General features: G+C 41.2%; 1 protein-coding gene across 3 annotated transcripts in view; it reads right to left on the bottom strand.

Annotated features, from left to right (window-relative positions):
• LRRC18 (leucine rich repeat containing 18) overlaps nt 1-8,781 on the bottom strand; it is a 46,677-nt gene extending 37,896 nt beyond the window's left edge. For 2 of the 3 annotated variants that reach the window (XM_069753037.1, XM_069753036.1), the window contains exons 1-2: nt 8,620-8,781; nt 7,055-7,176 (exon numbers count right to left, since the gene is read on the bottom strand). The gene's annotated coding sequence lies outside the window, so the exon portion shown is untranslated. The remainder of the gene's footprint in view (nt 1-7,054; nt 7,177-8,619) is intronic. The other variant, XM_069753038.1, reaches the window with a different exon arrangement.
• Nucleotides 8,782-19,141: the final 10,360 nt, after the last annotated feature.

Below are 19,141 nucleotides of genomic sequence, written 5' to 3'. Positions count from 1 at the left end.
GGGGCATGCTTTGGATCATGAGCTGTGCCACGCCTTCGCCATACTTTCCTCTTTCCATCATTCTGGTAGAGGTTGATCTTGGTTTCATCTGTCCAAAGAATGTTCTTCCAGAACTGTGCTGGCTTTTTTAGATGTTTTTTAGCTAAGTCCAGTCTAGCCTTTTTATTCTTGATGCTTATGAGTGGCTTGCACCGTGCAGTGAACCCTCTGTATTTACTTTCATGCAGTTTTCTCTTTATGGTAGATTTGGATATTGATACGCCTACCTCCTGGAGAGTGTTGTTCACTTGGTTGGCTGTTGTGAAGGGGTTTCTCTTCACCATGGAGATTATTCTGCGATCATCCACCACTGTTATCTTCCGTGGGCGCCCAGGTCCTTTTGCATTGATGAGTTCACCGGTGCTTTCTTTCTTTCTCAGGATGTACCAAACTGTAGATTTTGCCACTCGTAATATTGTAGCAATTTCTCGGATGGGTTTTTTCTGTTTTCGCAGCTTAAGGATGGCTTGTTTCAACTGCATGGAAAGCTCCTCTGACTGCATGTTTACTTCACAGCAAAACCTTCCAAATGCAAGCACCACACCTCAAATCAACTCCAGGCCTTTTATCTGCTTAATTGAGAATGACATAACGAAGGGATTGGCCACACCTTTCCATGAAATAGCCATGGAGTCAATTGTCCAATTACTTTTGGTCCCTTTAAAAACAGGGTGGCACATGTTAAGGAGCTGAAACTCCTAAACCCTTCATCCAATTTTAATTTGGATACCCTCAAATGAAAGCTGAAAGTCTGAATTTCAACTGCACCTGAATTGTTTTGTTTAAAATTCATTGTGGTAATGTCTAGAACCAAAATTAGAAAAATGTTTTCTCTGTCCAAATATATATGGACCTAACTGTATGTAGAGAATAGGAGAATGAACACATATCCCATATAAACAGGTGTATATTATATTCCCCGAGCCTGATAGGTGGGGAATGAACATGAAATATATGTAGATAATAGAGGAATGAACACATATCCCATATAAACAGGTGTATATTATATTCCCTGAGCCTGATAGGTGGGGAATGAACATGGAATATATGTAGAGAATAGGAGAATGAACACATATCCCATATGAACAGGTATCTACTATATAATTGTCTAAGGGTCACTTCTGTCTGTTTGTCCTTCTTTCTGTCACGGATATTCAGTCGCTGATTGGTCTCGCCAGCTGCCTGTCATGGCGGCCACGACCAATCAGCGACGGCCACAGTCCGATTAGTCCCTTCCTACTCCCCTGCAGTCAGTGCCCAGATCCCGCTCCATACTCCCCGCAATCACCGCTCACACAGGGTTAATGCCAGCGGTAACAGACCGCGTTATGCCGCGGGTAACTCAGTTGAGGGGTTCAAGAGAGGCCTGGATGTCTTCCTGGAGCAGAACAATATTGTATCATACAATTATTAGGTTCTGTAGAAGGACGTAGATCTGGGTATTTATTATGATGGAATATAGGCTGAACTGGATGGACAAATGTCTTTTTTCGGCCTTACTAACTATGTTACTATGTTACTATGTATGCCAAAATCATCAGTATTAAAACAATAAAAGACCTGACAAATTTCAGTTGGTGGATAATGAATCTATAATATATGAAAGTTTAATTGTAATCATTACATTATGGTAAATAATGAAATTTAACACTATATGCTAATTTTTTGAGAAGGACCTGTACTACGTGGCTCTGTGCTGTATACTACTTCGCTGTGCAATATACTATGTGGCTCTGTGCTGTATACTACGTCACTGGGAAATATACTACGTCACTGGGCAATATACTACGTAACTGGGCAATATATTACGTGGCTCTGTGCTGTATACTACGTCACTGGGCAATATACTACGTGGCTCTGTGCTGTATACTACGTCACTGTGGAATATACTATGTGTCTGGGCAATATACTACGTGGCTGGGCAATATACTACGTGAAAATCGCATTGCACTCGGACCAATGGTAAGCTATGGGGCAGCTCCCAGCAGCCGACTTTTTGTCGTCGGTATTCCTCGGTCCGAGACAATCGCAGTATGCTTCGATTTTATCGGACCGAGGAAAACTCTTGGCTCACTCGCACCCATATAAGCCGATGGGTGCGAGTGAGACAGCGCACACCACCCGGATATCATCCAAGTGATGTGCGTTATAAGCGGACCCTAGCAATGGAGGAGATAGAGTTATGTTATGACGTCGTCGCTGTGTGTGTGGGCGGGCACTCCTGTCGATTGGTTTTCACCGCTATCCGCAGTGTGTTCTCCCGGCTCGATGTGCGCTCCTGTGATGACGCTGATATCGCTGGAGGCAGTGATCAGATCAGAAGCTGTGGGGATTAGAGCGGGATATGACGTGAGTGGTGCGGTATGTGACAGGGGGGCTGGTTGGTGGACGGGTGTACGCTCAGTAAGCTTGTGATATTTGATAGGTTGCCAGTGAATTTAGGCGCCGTTTGTAATAGCTAGGTATTGGTGGAATCTAAGTATACTGGAGGGTATAGGACTCGTACACAATTGGTCTGCATCTCCATAGTAACTACTGATACATTTGTCCGATTGGCTGATATGAAGGTAAACAACTTGTGGATCTTATGTAATATAGATCTTTTCCATGTCTCCCCTATGGTGATTATACCTGCGGTGGTGGATTTTTATGATATATGTATCTGATGTATGTTTTGTTATTTGTTTTATGTGACATTATGAGGTAGGGGGCTGGCCTGATGGCGATTGGTGCAGTGTGTGGCATCCACGCTATTTAAGGCTGCTCCCTTGCATGATCAGACATGCTTGAAAAAGACCTCCGGGTCGAATTGTTGCTGTTACATGGCTCAATAAAGATCGTTGTTTGGAATACTACACCCGGATGGAGCGCTGGTTCTTTGTTTCTTTATGGACCAAGCACCCTTAATCATGATTAAGGGTGCTTGGTTACCAGAAATGCGTTGATATCGCTTTTTATCTTTTGTAACTGCTGATGTTTTTATCCTCCACTGAATATATTTTCATGTGAATAAAGAAAGAAGTTTTTTTCACTACCTCGTTGAGCTGGATTCCTCATTTCTTCTTTGAAAAGTACCAATATCTGGTTTAAAAACAACAGTATTACTGTGCTTTACTGGCCAGCAAACTTGCCTGACCTTAAAGGGAATCTGTCACCCCTAAAATTCGCTTATAAGCTAAGGCCTCCAGCATCAGGGACTTACAGTTAGGGCCAGAAATATTTGGACAGTGACACAATTTTCGCGAGTTGGGCTCTGCATGCCACCACATTGGATTTGAAATGAAACCTCTACAACAGAATTCAAGTGCAGATTGTAACGTTTAATTTGAAGGGTTGAACAAAAATATCTGATAGAAAATGTAGGAATTGTACACATTTCTTTACAAACACTCCACATTTTAGGAGGTCAAAAGTAATTGGACAAATAAACATAACCCAAACAAAATATTTTTATTTTCAATATTTTGTTGCAAATCCTTTGGAGGCAATCACTGCCTTAAGTCTGGAACCCATGGACATCACCAAACGCTGGGTTTCCTCCTTCTTAATGCTTTGCCAGGCCTTTACAGCCGCAGCCTTCAGGTCTTGCTTGTTTGTGGGTCTTTCCGTCTTAAGTCTGGATTTGAGCAAGTGAAATGCATGCTCAATTGGGTTTAGATCTGGAGATTGACTTGGCCATTGCAGAATGTTCCACTTTTTGGCACTCATGAACTCCTGGGTAGCTTTGGCTGTATGCTTGGGGTCATTGTCCATCTGTACTATGAAGCGCCGTCCAATCAACTTTGCAGCATTTGGCTGAATCTGGGCTGAAAGTATATCCCGGTACACTTCAGAATTCATCCGGCTACTCTTGTCTGCTCTTATGTCATCAATAAACACAAGTGACCCAGTGCCATTGAAAGCCATGCATGCCCATGCCATCACGTTGCCTCCACCATGTTTTACAGAGGATGTGGTGTGCCTTGGATCATGTGCCGTTCCCTTTCTTCTCCAAACTTTTTTCTTCCCATCATTCTGGTACAGGTTGATCTTTGTCTCATCTGTCCATAGAATACTTTTCCAGAACTGAGCTGGCTTCTTGAGGTGTTTTTCTGCAAATTTAACTCTGGCCTGTCTATTTTTGGTATTGATGAATGGTTTGCATCTAGATGTGAACCCTTTGTATTTACTGTCATGGAGTCTTCTCTTTACTGTTGACTTAGAGACAGATACAGCTACTTCACTGAGAGTGTTCTGGACTTCAGTTGATGTTGTGAACGGGTTCTTCTTCACCAAATTAAGTATGCGGCGATCATCCACCACTGTTGTCATCCGTGGACGCCCAGGCCTTTTTGAGTTCCCAAGCTCACCAGTCAATTCCTTTTTTCTCAGAATGTACCCAACTGTTGATTTTGCTAATCCAAGCATGTCTGCTATCTCTCTGATGGATTTTTTCTTTTTTTTCAGCCTCAGGATGTTCTGCTTCACCTCAATTGAGAGTTCCTTTGACCGCATGTTGTCTGCTCACAGCAACAGCTTCCAAATGCAAAACCACACACCTGGAACCCACCCCTGACCTTTTAACTACTTCATTGATTACAGGTTAACGAGGGAGACGCCTTCAGAGTTAATTGCAGCCCTTAGAGTCCATTGTCCAATTACTTTTGGTCCCTTGAAAAAGAGGACGCTATGCATTACAGAGCTATCATTCCTAAACCCTTTCTCCGATTTGGATGTGGAAACTATCATATTACAGCTGGGAGTGTGCACTTTCAGCCCATATTATATATATAATTGTATTTCTGAACATGTTTTTGTAAACAGCTAAAATAACAAAACTTGTGTCACTGTCCAAATATTTCTGGCCCTAACTGTATCTACAGCATTCTGTAATGCTGTAGATAAGCGCCCGATGTAACCTGAAAGGTAAGAAAAACGAATGAGTTAGATTATATTCACCCAGGGGTGGTCCCGATACGGTCCGATGGGCATAACAGTGTGGGTCCAGAGCCTCCCATCTTCATACGATGACATCCTCTTCTTTGCTTCATGCCGTGGCTCCAGCGCAGGCATACTTTGTCTGCCTTTTGAGTGCAGAGCAAAGTACTGCAGTGCGCAGGTGCCGGGAAAGGTCAGAGAGGCCCGGCACCTGCGCACTGCAGTACTTTGCTCTGCCTTCAACAGGGCAGATAAAGTACACCTGCGCAGGAGCCGCGACAGAAAGCAAGGAAGAGGACATCTTCGTATGAAGATGGAAGACGCCAAACCTGGACCACGACACCCATCGGACCCGACCGCACCAGGACTGTCCCTGGGTGAGTATAATCTAACTCATTTTTCTTATCCTTTAGGTTACATCAGGGGCTTATCTACAACATTACAGAATGCTGTAGATAAGCCCCTGATGCCAGAGGACATAGCTTATAGGCGAATTTTGGAGTGACAGATTCCCTTTAACCCCATGTATTGTAAAGAGGAAGATGAGAGACACCAGAACCAACAATACAGATGAGCTGAAGGCTGCTATCAAAGCAACCTGGGCTTCCTTAACAACTCAGCAGTGCCACAGGCTAATAGCCTTCATGCCACACACTGCACTCAGACAGGAATTGATGTCAAAGGAGCCCTGACCAAGTATTGAGTGCATTTACTGAACATATACATTTCAGTAGGCCAACATTTCGGATTTTAAAATCATTTTTAAAGCTGGTGTTATAAAGTAATCTAATTCACTGAGATACTGATTTTAAGGTTTTCATTGACTGTAAGCCATAATCATCAACATTAACAGAAATAAACAGTTGAAATAGATCACTCTGTTTGGAGTTACTTTGGACTCAATATGGCTTCTGCTGTATTGGGGTCCGTCTTCTTAGAGATGCACAAAATGTGGTTGACTTTTTGTGGTTGATTTATTTATAGCGAAGGCAGCGATTGATGAATACTCCTATCAGCTGCTGCCTGCTCTCACTTATATTAGCAATAGCAGGTATAGGCTGATGAAAGGAGTAGGTTAATCAGCCACTGCCTTCTCTCATTGTCATCAGTTGAATATAACTTTCAACATTCTTCCCTGCTCACGCTGATCGCCGGCAGAACAGGGGAGAATGATGCCAGGGAACTGCGCTAAAAGTTCTGCTGCTTCTAATGCGGCCGGTACGTGTGGTACTAATGGAGCACACAGGCAGCACACAGTGGACACACGTATGCCACAAGTATTATCCACACAGACACGGATACCTCCTGTACTGGGTTTTCCGGTACTGGAAATATCAGGACTTGTGAAACCGGCCTAAGATATCGTCAATCATGACCTGTGGTAGGACCTAGAAGTCTGGAGTTGAGAAACACTGATTGAGAGGGTTGAACAGCCAGGATTAATGCGGTTATTGACCCTGGCTGTTTCCCATATGTCCAATATCAGGAAAGGGTAAAAGTGATATATTAAGGAAGAACTTATATTTATTCCTGTAGTATCCAATCTTATCTTTTATAAAGAAAAAAACTCTGAAACTAAAAATGCATGTATTAAAACAAAATTCTATGGGGGAACTCTGCAACTGCTGCTTGTACATGCAATTCCCCCCCTTATTTCTGATACATATACGAATGGGTTACAAAATGTAGGTGGTCCTATAAAGTGATCCTAAATAAAATTAATAAAATTAATTTGTTTATGTTTTCCAATACATTTAACGTTCTCTGACATGTCTGATCTGTCATTGCTTTTAGGCAGTATGTATATTTAACAGAATACTATGCCTAGCTCACCAATGTGACAGATTAACCTCACATGTTCCAGATCTGTTGCAGAAATATCTATGATTGTTTCATACTTCTGAGTGACGCTTGTAACAATCCAGATACAATCATATTCAGTTCTATGGAAAAGATTTTCATTTGTACAAATTACTGACACAAATCTGCCAGACATAAATGTAATTCTTAAAGTTGTCTACCCCCGACATACGCGTCCGATTGCTGCATCTGAAACATTATACCAATGTGCCACTGAATATTCCCCCTAGAAAAGTACCTGAAAGAAGGAAGGGTATGGCTGAGCACGGTGACACCTTCCCTGTCTAGCTCATTCGCACTCTTTGGCTTCTTTGCTGTTTCTGCTACTTGGTTGCTATAAACATTGTTGTTAAGTGGTGGCTGCAATAAAGGAAACACATACAGTGTGACTGACTGTACAGCCTGAAATTCCTAGTGTAAACTGCTGTGATCTTATCATTTCTTCCTGTTATATACCGGCTTAATATTATGTTAATTATTGGTAGAAATGGACATCTGAGTCCTCTTTTTTAGCACTAGACATCTACCAGAAAAGAAGTTTCTAGCAGAATATCTCTGTAAAACCTATAAAAGTACAAGAGAATACAAATAGGATACATTTTCCCTGTGTTTGTTTCACTTCTAGTTTTGGTTTACACAAACTAATGCCAAATCAAAAACGTTTAAATTAGGCCTAAAAGGACTTACTAACATAATTAACCCCTTTACCCCCAAGGGTGGTTTGCACGTTAATGACCAGGCCATTTTTTACAATTCTGACCACTGTCCCGTTATAACTCTGGAACGCTTCAACGGATCTTGGCGATTCTGACATTGTTTTCTTGTGACATATTGTACTTCATGTTAGTGGTAAAATTTCTTTGATATTACCTGCGTTTATTTGTGAAAAAAATGGAAATTTGGCGAAAATTTTGCAATTTTCCAACTTTGAATTTTTATGCAATTAAATTACAGTGATATGTCACACAAAATACTTAATAAGTAACATTTCCCACATGTCTACTTTACATCAGCACAATTTTGGAAACAAAATTTTTTTTTTTGTTAGGGAGTAATAAGGGTTAAAAGTTGACCAGCAATTTCTCATTTTTACAACACCAATATTTTTTAGGGACCACATCACATTTGAAGTCATTTTGAGGGGTCTATATGATAGAAAATAACCAAGTGTGACACCATTTTAAAAACTGCACCCTCAAGGTGCTCAAAACCACATTCAAGAAGTTTATTAACCCTTCAGGTGTTTTACAGGAATTTTTGGAATGTTTAAATAAAAATGAACATTTAACTTTTTTTCATAAACAATTTACTTCAGCTCCAATTTGTTTTATTTTACCAAGGGTAACAGGAGAAAATGGACCCCAAAAGTTTATAAAAAGGAAGGCGTCAGTTATTGATATTCTATAAATATACACGGCGACTCTTCTTTATGCAAATTATTAAATCGGAGAAACGAGAGTCAAAACTGGCCAGAAAATTAGAAAAAAGTTACATTTATTGAAAATTCATTACATTAATTTTCACATAATAGCATACATGTAATATACAATAGTTTATATTGCAACTGCATCCATGGATACAACCAGTGATCCAGGTTAACAAGACAGGACACTTGTAAGTGTAATAAACAGTGTTTTTAAATCATGACTAAAAAAGAAATACTACCCACATATGAGTGCTAATGAGTCTAGTGTGTAGCGATCCAACCAAGTGGTATAATCACACTAGCTGTGCTACTGAGATCGCCACACATCATAAACACACAAAGTGCAACATGTGAGGTTGATTAAGTAAGCTAATTACCCATATGTGCGAACGAGTCCCGTCTGGGTCCTGGGTCACGAACCCCAACGCGCGTTTCACGTTCGTTTGTCACCGCTTCCTCGGGGCGTGGCTTAATAAGGATCTCAGTCCGGATTAAATAATGATTACATCCGATCACGTGATTAAATAAGAAACTAGTGCACAAGTGTGAAACGCTGGCCAATTTCCACGCTGTGCTCCAAGCCTCGATCCCAGCAGACAAGTCCCAGTCACGTGAGCGGGTCGGCGCCACGCCCACATCACGCGACTTAGGACCGCTACCAAGAAGGAGGTGAGGCGCAGCCAGTTCTACATGCCAGCGTGTGTTATTCCAAGGTGACAGTGCCTATAACGTGCATAACTACCATATAACGACCAAATGAATAAGTGCATTTAGATAAATACTAATGTGGAAAATTAGATAGTGCGCATGCGTGTACCGCAAAAAAGATTCCTCTGAATATCTCAGCCCTCTATCCCCATTGGTCGGCCTCAGTTGCACCCACAAAATGTGGTGCAGGACCAACCTCTGGTAGAATATAATGCTGAGGTGAAAACCTATCAAGTCATACCGATATCAGGCTTAAAGTGACTAGTGCTATGGATACCAAATGAAAGAAAATGTATATAAAAAATAGGGTGAAAAATCCCATTAGATTATACAAATAGAAGACAAAAAGTGACTAGTGCAATCAGTGCCAGATGAACAATATCAATTATCCACTATATAAACTAGTAATACTGACAACTTTTATTCCGTATAGACAAGATTAAGCCCTTAGGCAAATACATAAATAAATAAAATATACAAACGCCATAGGCAATGAATATACTGACATTAGGGACATATCAGAACTATTAAAGATATACACCACTGTTTGCTAATAATGAATATATATGATCACAAAAACAGACAAACCATGTCAGTCTATCAAGCATATTAAATAAATGTCCATCTAATTACATTTAATAGTAAGCAATGCATATCATCATATTTCATATAGGCTTGAGCAATCCACTTCGGATCATTATTATTCCTCCATCCAAGGGTATTAGGATTCTCCGGTCTTTTGTTTTCCTCATGAACGTCCCCAACGTCAGAAATCATATGAATATGGACAAAAGTATAAGCACACTAAAAATGCTTAAAAAGCATAAAAAGCAGAGATACAAAATTAAAACTGATGGTTGATGGTAAAGAAAAAACAATAGATATGTTCCCTCAGACAACTACTTCATAAGAAAGAAGAAAATCCATGCGTGTCATTAAGGCCCATAGGTGTCATGGTGCCCAATATGCTAATCCAATGACATTCTCTTTGTGCCAGGATGCGTTTAACATCACCCCCTCTGATACCACATTGTATATGATCAATTCCCTGTGCCATAAAGGACTTGGGGTCACAGCCAAGAAAATGTCTGAAGTGCTGTGGTATGGTCTTTAATTTTGTCATGTCCGTCTCATCTTTCGCAGCCATTATGTCACGCACGTGTTCACGTGTACTTGTGCCCAAACGACGGGATGTTAGTCCAATATATATTTTTGGGCAGCTACACACGGCATAATAAACAACCTGTGTGGTGTTACAGGTAATGTGATAATTGATAAAGTCCTTCTACTATCAACTGAATCAAAAGTGGCCATGCGAGAGATGTTCGGACATGAGATACAGTCACCACGAGGGAAACAACCCTTGGGTGGTCCACCAGATCCAAAGTTGTATCTGTTCAGCCTAGGAACGTAATGGCTTGACACCAATAAATCTTTCACATTTTTGCTCCTTCTGGCAGTCATTGAAGGATAGTCATTAAGGCATTTGGAAAATAATGGGTCACTCCTGAGGATGCCCCAATGTTTTTGGAGACAGCTCCTCATTGTGGCCCATTCCCCATTATAGGTAGAAATGAATCATACTATGCCATGTTGTTCAGACATTTCTTTGCTTTTTTTATTAACCCCTTAAGCCCCGAGGGTGGTTTGCACGTTAATGACCGGGCCAATTTTTACAATTCTGACCACTGTCCCTTTATGAGGTTATAACTCTGGAACGCTTCAACGGATCTTGGCGATTCTGACATTGTTTTCTCGTGACATATTGTACTTCATTTTAGTAGTAACATTTATTCGATATAACTTGCGTTTATTTGTGAAAAAAACGGAAATTTGGCGAAAATTTTGAAAATTTCGCAATTTTCCAACTTTAAATTTTTATGCCCTTAAATCACAGAGATATGTCACGCAAAATACTTAATAAGTAACATTTCCCACATGTCTCCTTTACATCAGCACAATTTTGGAACCAAAATTTTTTTTTGTTAGGGAGTTATAAGGGTTCAAAGTTGACCAGCAATTTCTCATTTTTACAACACCATTTTTTTTTAGGGACCACATCTCATTTGATGTCATTTTGAGGGGTCTATATGATAGAAAATACCCAAGTGTGACACCATTCTAAAAACTGCACCCCTCAAGGTGCTCAAAACCACATTCAAGAAGTTTATTAACCCTTCAGGGGTTTCACAGGAATTTTTGGAATGTTTAAATAAAAATGAATATTTAACTTTTTTTCACACAAAATTTATTTCAGCTCCAATTTGTTTTATTTTACCAAGGGTAACAGGATAAAATGGATGCCAAACATTGTTGTACAATCTGTACTGAGTACGCTGATACCCCATATGTGGGGGTAAACCACTGTTTGGGCGCATGGCAGAGCTCGGAAGGGAAGGAGCGCCATTTGACTTTTAAATGCAAAATTGACAGGAATTGAGATGGGACACCATGTTGCGTTTGGAGAGCCACTGATGTGCCTAAACATTGAAACCCCCCACAAGTGACACCATTTTGGAAAGTAGACACCCTAAGGAACTTATCTAGATGTGTGGTGACCACTTTGACCCACCAATTGCTTCACAGAAGTTTATAATGCAGAGCCGTAAAAATAAAAAATCATATTTTTTCACAAAAATGATCTTTTCGCCCCCAATTTTTTATTTTCCCAAGAGTAAGAGAAGAAATTGAACCTCAAAAATTGTTGGCCAATTTGTCCTGAGTACGCTGATACCCCGTATATGGGTGTAAACCATTGTTTGGGCGTATGGCAGAGCTCGGAAGGGAAGGAGCGCCATTTTACTTTTCAATGCAAAATTGACTGGAATTGAGATGGGATGCCATGTTGCGTTTGGAGAGCCCCTGATGTGCCTAAACATTGAAATCCCCACAAGTGACACCATTTTGGAAAGTAGACCCCTTAAGGAACTTATCTAGAGGTGTGGTGAGCACTTTGACCCAACAAGTGCTTCACAGAAGTTTATAATGCAGAGCCGTAAAAATAAAAAATCATATTTTTTCACAAAAATAATCTTTTCGCCACCAATTTTTTATTTTCCCAAGGGTAAGAGAAGAAATTAGACCACAAAAGTTGTTGTGCAATTTGTCCTGAGTGCGACGATACCCCATATGTGGGGGTAAACCACTGTTTGGGCGCATGGCAGAGCTCGGAAGGAAAGGAGCGCCATTTGACTTTTCAATGCAAAATTGACTGGAATTGAGATGGGACGCCATGTTGCGTTTGGAGAGCCCCTGATGTGCCTAAACATTGGAACCCCTCACAAGTGACACCATTTTGAAAAGTAGACCCCTTAAGGAACTTATCTAGATGTGTGGTGAGCACTTTGACCCAACAAGTGCTTCACAGAAGTTTATAATGCAGAGCCGTAAAAATAAAAAATCTTATTTTTTCACAAAAATGATCTTTTCGCCCCCAATTTTTTATTTTCCCAAGGGTAAGAGAAGAAATTAGACCACAAAAATTGTTGTGCAATTTGTCCTGAGTGCGACGATACCCCATATGTGGGGGTAAACCACTTTTTGGGTGCATAGCAGAGCTCGGAAGGGAAGGAGCGCCATTTGACTTTTCAATGCAAAATTGACTGGAATTAAGATGGGACGCCATGTTGGTTTGGAGAGCCCCTGATGTGCCTAAACATTAAAAACCCCCACAAGTGACACCATTTTGGAAACTAGACCCTCTAAGGAACTTATCTAGATGTGTTTTGAGAGCTTTGAACCCCCAAGTGTTTCACTACAGTTTATAACGCAGAGCTGTTAAAATAAATTTATTTTTTTTTCGCAAAAATTTTTTAGCCCCCAGTTTTGTATTTTCACAAGGGTAACATAATAAATTGGACCCCAAAAGTTGTTGTCCAATTTGTCCTGAGTACGCTGATACCCCATATGTGGGGGGGAACCACTGTTTGGGCGCATGGCAGAGCTCGGAAGGGAAGGAGCGCCATTTGGAATGCAGACTTAGATGGATTGGTCTGCAGGAGTCACGTTGCATTTGCAGAGCCCCTGATGTACCCAAACAGTACAAACCCCCCACAAGTGACCCCATATTAGAAACTAGACCTCCCATGGAACTTATCTAGATGTGTTGTGAGAACTTTGAACCCCTAAGTGTTTCACTACAGTTTATAACGCAGACCCGTGAAAATAAAAATTCTTTTTTTTTTCACAAAAATGATTTTTTAGCCCCCAGCTTTGTATTTTTACAAGGGTAACAGAATAAATTGGACCCCAAAAGTTGTTGTTCAATTTGTCCTGAGTACGCTGATACCCCATATGTGGGGGGGAACCACTGTTTGGGCTCATGGCAGAGCTCGGAAGGGAAGGAGCGCCATTTGGAATGCAGACTTAGATGGATTGGTCTGCAGGCGTCACGTTGCATTTGCAGAGCCCCTGATGTACCCAAACAGTAGAAACCACCCACAAGTGACCCCATATTGGAAACTAGACCTCCCATGGAACTTATCTAGATGTGTTGTGAAAACTTTGAACCCCCAAGTGTTTCACTACAGTTTACAACGCAGAGCCGTGAAAATAAAAATCCTTTTTTTTCCCACAAAAATGATTTTTAGCCCCCCAAATTTTTATTTTCCCAAGGATAACAAGAGAACTTGGACCCAAAAAGTTGTTGTCCAATTTGTCTCGAGTACGCTGATACCCCATATGTTGGGGTAAACCCCTGTTTGGGCGCACGGGAGAGCTCGGAAGTGAAGGAGCACTGTTTTACTTTTTCAATGCAGAATTGGCTGGAATTGAGATCGGACGCCATGTCGCGTTTGGAGAGCCCCTGATGTGTCTAAACAGTGGAAACCCCCCAATTATAAATGAAACCCTAATCCAAACGCACCACTAACCCTAATCCCAACTGTAACCCTAACCACACACCTAACCCAGACACACTCCTAATTCTAATCCCAACCCTAATCCCAACCGTAAATGTAATCCAAACCCTAACCCTAGCCCCAACCCTAGCCCTAACCCTAACCCTAACCGGAAAATGGAAATAAATACATTTTTTTTAATTTTATTATTTTTCCCTAAGGCTAGGTTCACATTGCGTTAGGGAAATCCGTTTAGCACTAGCGGATTGCGCTAACACAATGTCTTTTTAGGTGTCGTGTTTAGTGGTCGCGTTAACGTCCCCGCTCTGGAAGATCGGGGATCGGACCTCGGGCGCGCCGCGGACGCTGCAAGCAGCGTCTGAGGCGCGCCACAAAAGAATGGCACCTTGCTAGCGCGAGCCGAAAATGGCACGCTCTAGCGATGCGCTACACCTGAAAATCACATTGCTGTCAATGGTTGTGCTAACGGACCCGTTGCACGGCGTTAATTGTGACATTTTCGCCGTGCAACGCTGTCCGTTAGCGTTAACCCATTAACGCAATGTGAACCTAGCCTAACTAAGGGGGTGATGAAGGGGGGTTTGATTTACTTTTATAGCGAGTTTTTTAGCGGATTTTTATGATTGGCAGCCGTCACACACTAAAAGACGCTTTTTATAGCAAAAAAGTTTTTGCGTCTCCACATTTTGAGACCTATAATTTTTCCATATTTTGGTCCACAGAGTCATGTGAGGTCTTGTTTTTTGCGGGACGAGTTGACGTTTTTATCGGTTACATTTTCGGACACGTGACAGTTTTTGATCGCTTTTTATTCCGATTTTTTTGTGAGGCAGAATGACCAAAAACCAGCTATTCATGAATTTCTTTTGGGGGAGGCGTTTATACCGTTCCGCGTTTGGTAAAATTGATGAAGCAGTTTTATTCTTCGGGTCAGTACGATTACAGCGACACCTCATTTATATCATTTTTTTTATGTTTTGGCGCTTTTATACGATAAAAGCTATTTTATAGAAAAAATAATTATTTTGGCATCGCTTTATTCAGAGGACTATAACTTTTTTATTTTTTTGGTTATGATGCTATATGGCAGCTCGTTTTTTGCGGGACAAGATGACGTTTTCAGAGGTAACATGGTTATTTATATCCGTCTTTTTGATCGCGTGTTATTCCACTCTTTGTTCAGCGTTATGATAATAAAGCGTTGTTTTTTGGCTCGTTTTTTTTTTTTTTTTCTTACGGTGTTCACTGAAGGGGTTAACTAGTGGGCCAGTTTTATAGGTCGGGTCGTTACGGACGCGGCGATACTAAATATGTGTACTTTTATTGTTTTTTTGTTTTTTTTTATGTAAAGAAATGTATTTATGGGAATAATATTTTTTTTTTTCTGCTTTATTTAGGAATTTTTTTTTTATTTTTTTTTTTACAAGTGTGGAAATTTTTTTTTTTACTTTTTCACTTTGTCCCAGGGGGGGACATCACAGATCACCGATCTGACAGTGTGCACAGCACTCTGTTAGATCGGTGATCTAACATACAGCCGGGCAGGATTAGAGCTGCAGCTGCAGCCTGATCCTGACCCGGAAGTGCTCCCTGCAGGACCCGGATGCAGCCCGGCGGCCATTTTGGATCCGGGGACTGCAGGGAGAAGACGCTCGGTACACGGTGAGCACATCACCGTGTACCGATCGTCTCAGGGAAGCCCGCAGGGAGCCCCCTCCCTGCGCGATGCTTCCCTGCACCGCCGGCACACCGCGATCATCTTTGATCGCGGTGTGCCGGGGGTTAATGTGCCGGGAGCGGTCCGTGACCGCTCCTGGCACATAGTGCCGGATGTCAGCTGCGATAGGCAGCTGACACCCGGCCGCGATCGGCCGCGCTCCCCCCGTGAGCGCGGCCGATCGCATATGACGTACTATCCCGTCCATGGGAATTAAGTCCCAGGTCACCTGGACGGGATAGTACGTCATATGGGATTAAGGGGTTAATATTGTTACTGCTTGGGCATAGTAGTTCATCACATGATGTATATTTAGCTCTCAGATACCCTTTCTGATGTTCTTGTTGCTATATCCCCTTGTTTGAAATCTGACTTTGAGGTCTGCTGCCTGGGCCTCAAATTTAGTGGTGGAGGAGCAGATCCGCTTCATCCTAAGATGCTGACCAACTGGGATGGCTTTAATAGTGCTATATGGATGACCCGAGACAGCATGCAGAAGTGAATTGACCGATGTGGATTTCCTGAAGACATCCATCTGCAAATATCATTCACCATCGACCTCAATTTTGATGTCCAGAAAATCCACATCGGTCTTACTTGTTTGATACGTTAATTTGATATTATATGTATTATCATTAAGTTGTTTCATGAATTCATGCAAAGCATCATCAGGCCCTTGCCATATGATGAACAGGTCATCAATGTATCGCAGCCAGCACTGCACATGGTCCGTGGCCTGCGGCCCCCCCCCCACCAAATATCTCCCTCTCCCAGTATCCCAGGAAGAGATTGGCGAAGGAGGGTGCACAGGCCGCGCCCATGGCAGTGCCGCACTGCTGTAAGTAAAACACATCTTTGAACACAAAAAATTTTTGGTTAGTATAAACGTCAAGAGTTCCATGACCAGGTCACAAATAGCACCATCCCAGTTGCTGGCATCAGGAAAAAGCGGACCGCCTCCAACCCAACACCATGACCAATACAGGTATATAGGGATTGTATATCCGCAGTAACAAGACACATGTTATCCTCCAACTGAATCCCATTGATCCGACGAAGGACATCCAACGTGTCTCTAGCATAGGAGGGGAGTGACTCTACCAAAGGTTTTAAATAGTAATCCACAAATTTGCATATGGGGTCACTCAACCCTCCCATGCCCGAGACTATCAGACAACCTGGTGTGTCAATGGGATTTTTGTGGATCTTCGGGACGAAATAAAGCATTGGTACCTTGGGGGATTTAGTGAGTAAACCATCCAGCACTTGTTTAGGAATGATACCCCTCTCATGTGCATCCACCAAAATACCCTCCAATTCATGGAGGAAATTGTTTGTTGGATTATAGTCTAACTTCTTGTATGTTTCTTTGCCTCTAAGATGTTCGAATGCTTCCCTCTCATAGAGGGTTTTGGGCCAAAGAACCACATTTCCCCCCTTGTCTGCTGGTTTAATCACAACGTCCTCATAACTCCTGAGTTGCTCAAGAGCTAATCTTTGATTAGATGTTAAATTATCATATTTACGTTTAGTAGATATTTTCTGAAATTCTTGTGCAACCATTTTGGTGAAAATCTCCACTGCTGGACACAGAGACAAGGGGAGAAATGTGGTAGATCTGGGTCTGCAGTCACGCGGAAAAGTACTCACCATATCAGATGTCTGTTCGTCTAAGAGATCCTCCAGTGCAACAATGCCTCCCTTTCAATATCATCATTAGTTAACTCATGGCCACCCTTCTCAAATAATTTCTTGAGGATTAGTTTCCTTGAGAAGAGGTGTAAGTCCTTGGTGGCTGTAAAAAGATCAAATTTATTAGTAGGGGAGAAGGTAAGACCCCTTTGTAAAACATCCAATTGATCACCAGAGAGAACATGATGGGAAAGATTAATTACCTCCAAGCCCTTTTTGTCCTTTTTATTTGGTTGATTATTCTGGAGGTTTTTACGTTTCCCAACATTTCTCTCTCGATTGAAGCCAGAGTTACGTAGATCATAAAACCTTGGTTGTGTCTTATTTGACTCCTCACTGGATGCTATTGATACCGTGGAGGCAGATCTGGCACGGGAGGATCCCCTCGACCGGTTTCCCCTCCTATTCCATCTATAGATGGTATTGGACTGTTGATCACTCATGTCCCGTTGGAATTTCCTTGATTTGTTTTCACAAATACCTTTTTCCCACTTGCTAAATTCATTCTCCAACTCTGTATTGAACTGAGCCAGGGTTTCACTAGGCAGATCTTGCTTTAGTTTGATTTGAAGCGCTTCAATATTTTTATCCAAGATCTCCAAATTCATTTGATTGTTCTGAGCTAGAAGTTCCATAAAACCTCTAGAACACCCTGTGGCCAATTCCTCCCATTTCTGTCTAAAAGTGGCATCGTCTATCTCAAAGGAAGGGAAAACCTGAATCCTGAGTCCTCTCGGTATAAGACCTTTTTCTAAATATTTATTAAGGAAGGCCCGATTCCACCAGGTTCTTAGGCGCTTATTGAGATGGTCTTTGAGTTATCTGAAAATTTCTTGTTTGTCTCTACCATTACCCATCAGGGATGTACCAGGATCGTCACAAAACACATAATTTAACTGTGTCAGCCACATCTGTTCACAGGCTTTGTAATCCATGTTGTAACTGACTTTAGTTGCTGTAAAATATACAGAAATAAGCATATAAAAAGGAAGGTAGCAGTTATTGATATTCTATAAATATACACGGCGACTCTTTATGCAAATTATTAAACCGGAGAAAGGAGAGTCAAAACTGGCCAGAAAATTAGCAAAAAGTTACATTTAATGAAAATTCATTACATTAATTTTCACATAATAGTATACATGTAATATACAATAGTTTATATAGCGACTGCATCCATGGATACAACCAGTGATCCAGGTTAACAAGACATGACACTTGTAAGTGTAATAAACAGTGTTTTTAAATCATGACTAAAAAAGAAATACTACCCACATATGAGTGCTAATGAGTCTGGTGTGTAGCGATCCAACCAAGTGGTATAATCACACTAGCTGTGCTACTGAGATCGCCACACATCATAAACACACAAAGTGCAACATGTGAGGTTGAATAAGTAAGCTAATTACCCATACGTTTCGCGTTTGTTTGTCACCGCTTCCTCAGGGGGCATGGCTTAATAAGGATCTCAGTCCGGTTTAAATAATGATTACATCCGATCACGTGATTAAATAATTTTGTATCTCTGCTTTTTATACATTTTTAGTGTGCTTATACTTTTGTCCATATCCATATGATTTCTGACGTTTGGGACGCTCATGAGGAAAACAAAAGACCGGAGAATCCTAATACCCTTGGATGGAGGAATAATAATGATCCGAAGTGGATTGCTCAAGCCTATATGAAATATGATGATATGCATTGCTTATTATTAAATGTAATTAGATGGACATTTATTTAATATGCTTGATAGACTGACATGGTTTGTCTGTTTTTGTGATCATATATATTCATTATTAGCAAACAGTGGTGTATATCTTTAATAGTTCTGATATGTCCCTAATGTCAGTATATTCATTGCCTATGGCGTTTGTATATTTTATTTATGTATTTGCCTAAGGGCTTAATCTTGTCTATGTGGAA

The sequence above is a fragment of the Ranitomeya imitator genome, chromosome 2 (assembly GCF_032444005.1).
Source record: "Ranitomeya imitator isolate aRanImi1 chromosome 2, aRanImi1.pri, whole genome shotgun sequence".
Lineage (NCBI taxonomy): Eukaryota > Metazoa > Chordata > Amphibia > Anura > Dendrobatidae > Ranitomeya > Ranitomeya imitator.
This window is presented reverse-complemented; position numbering and strand designations above follow the sequence as displayed.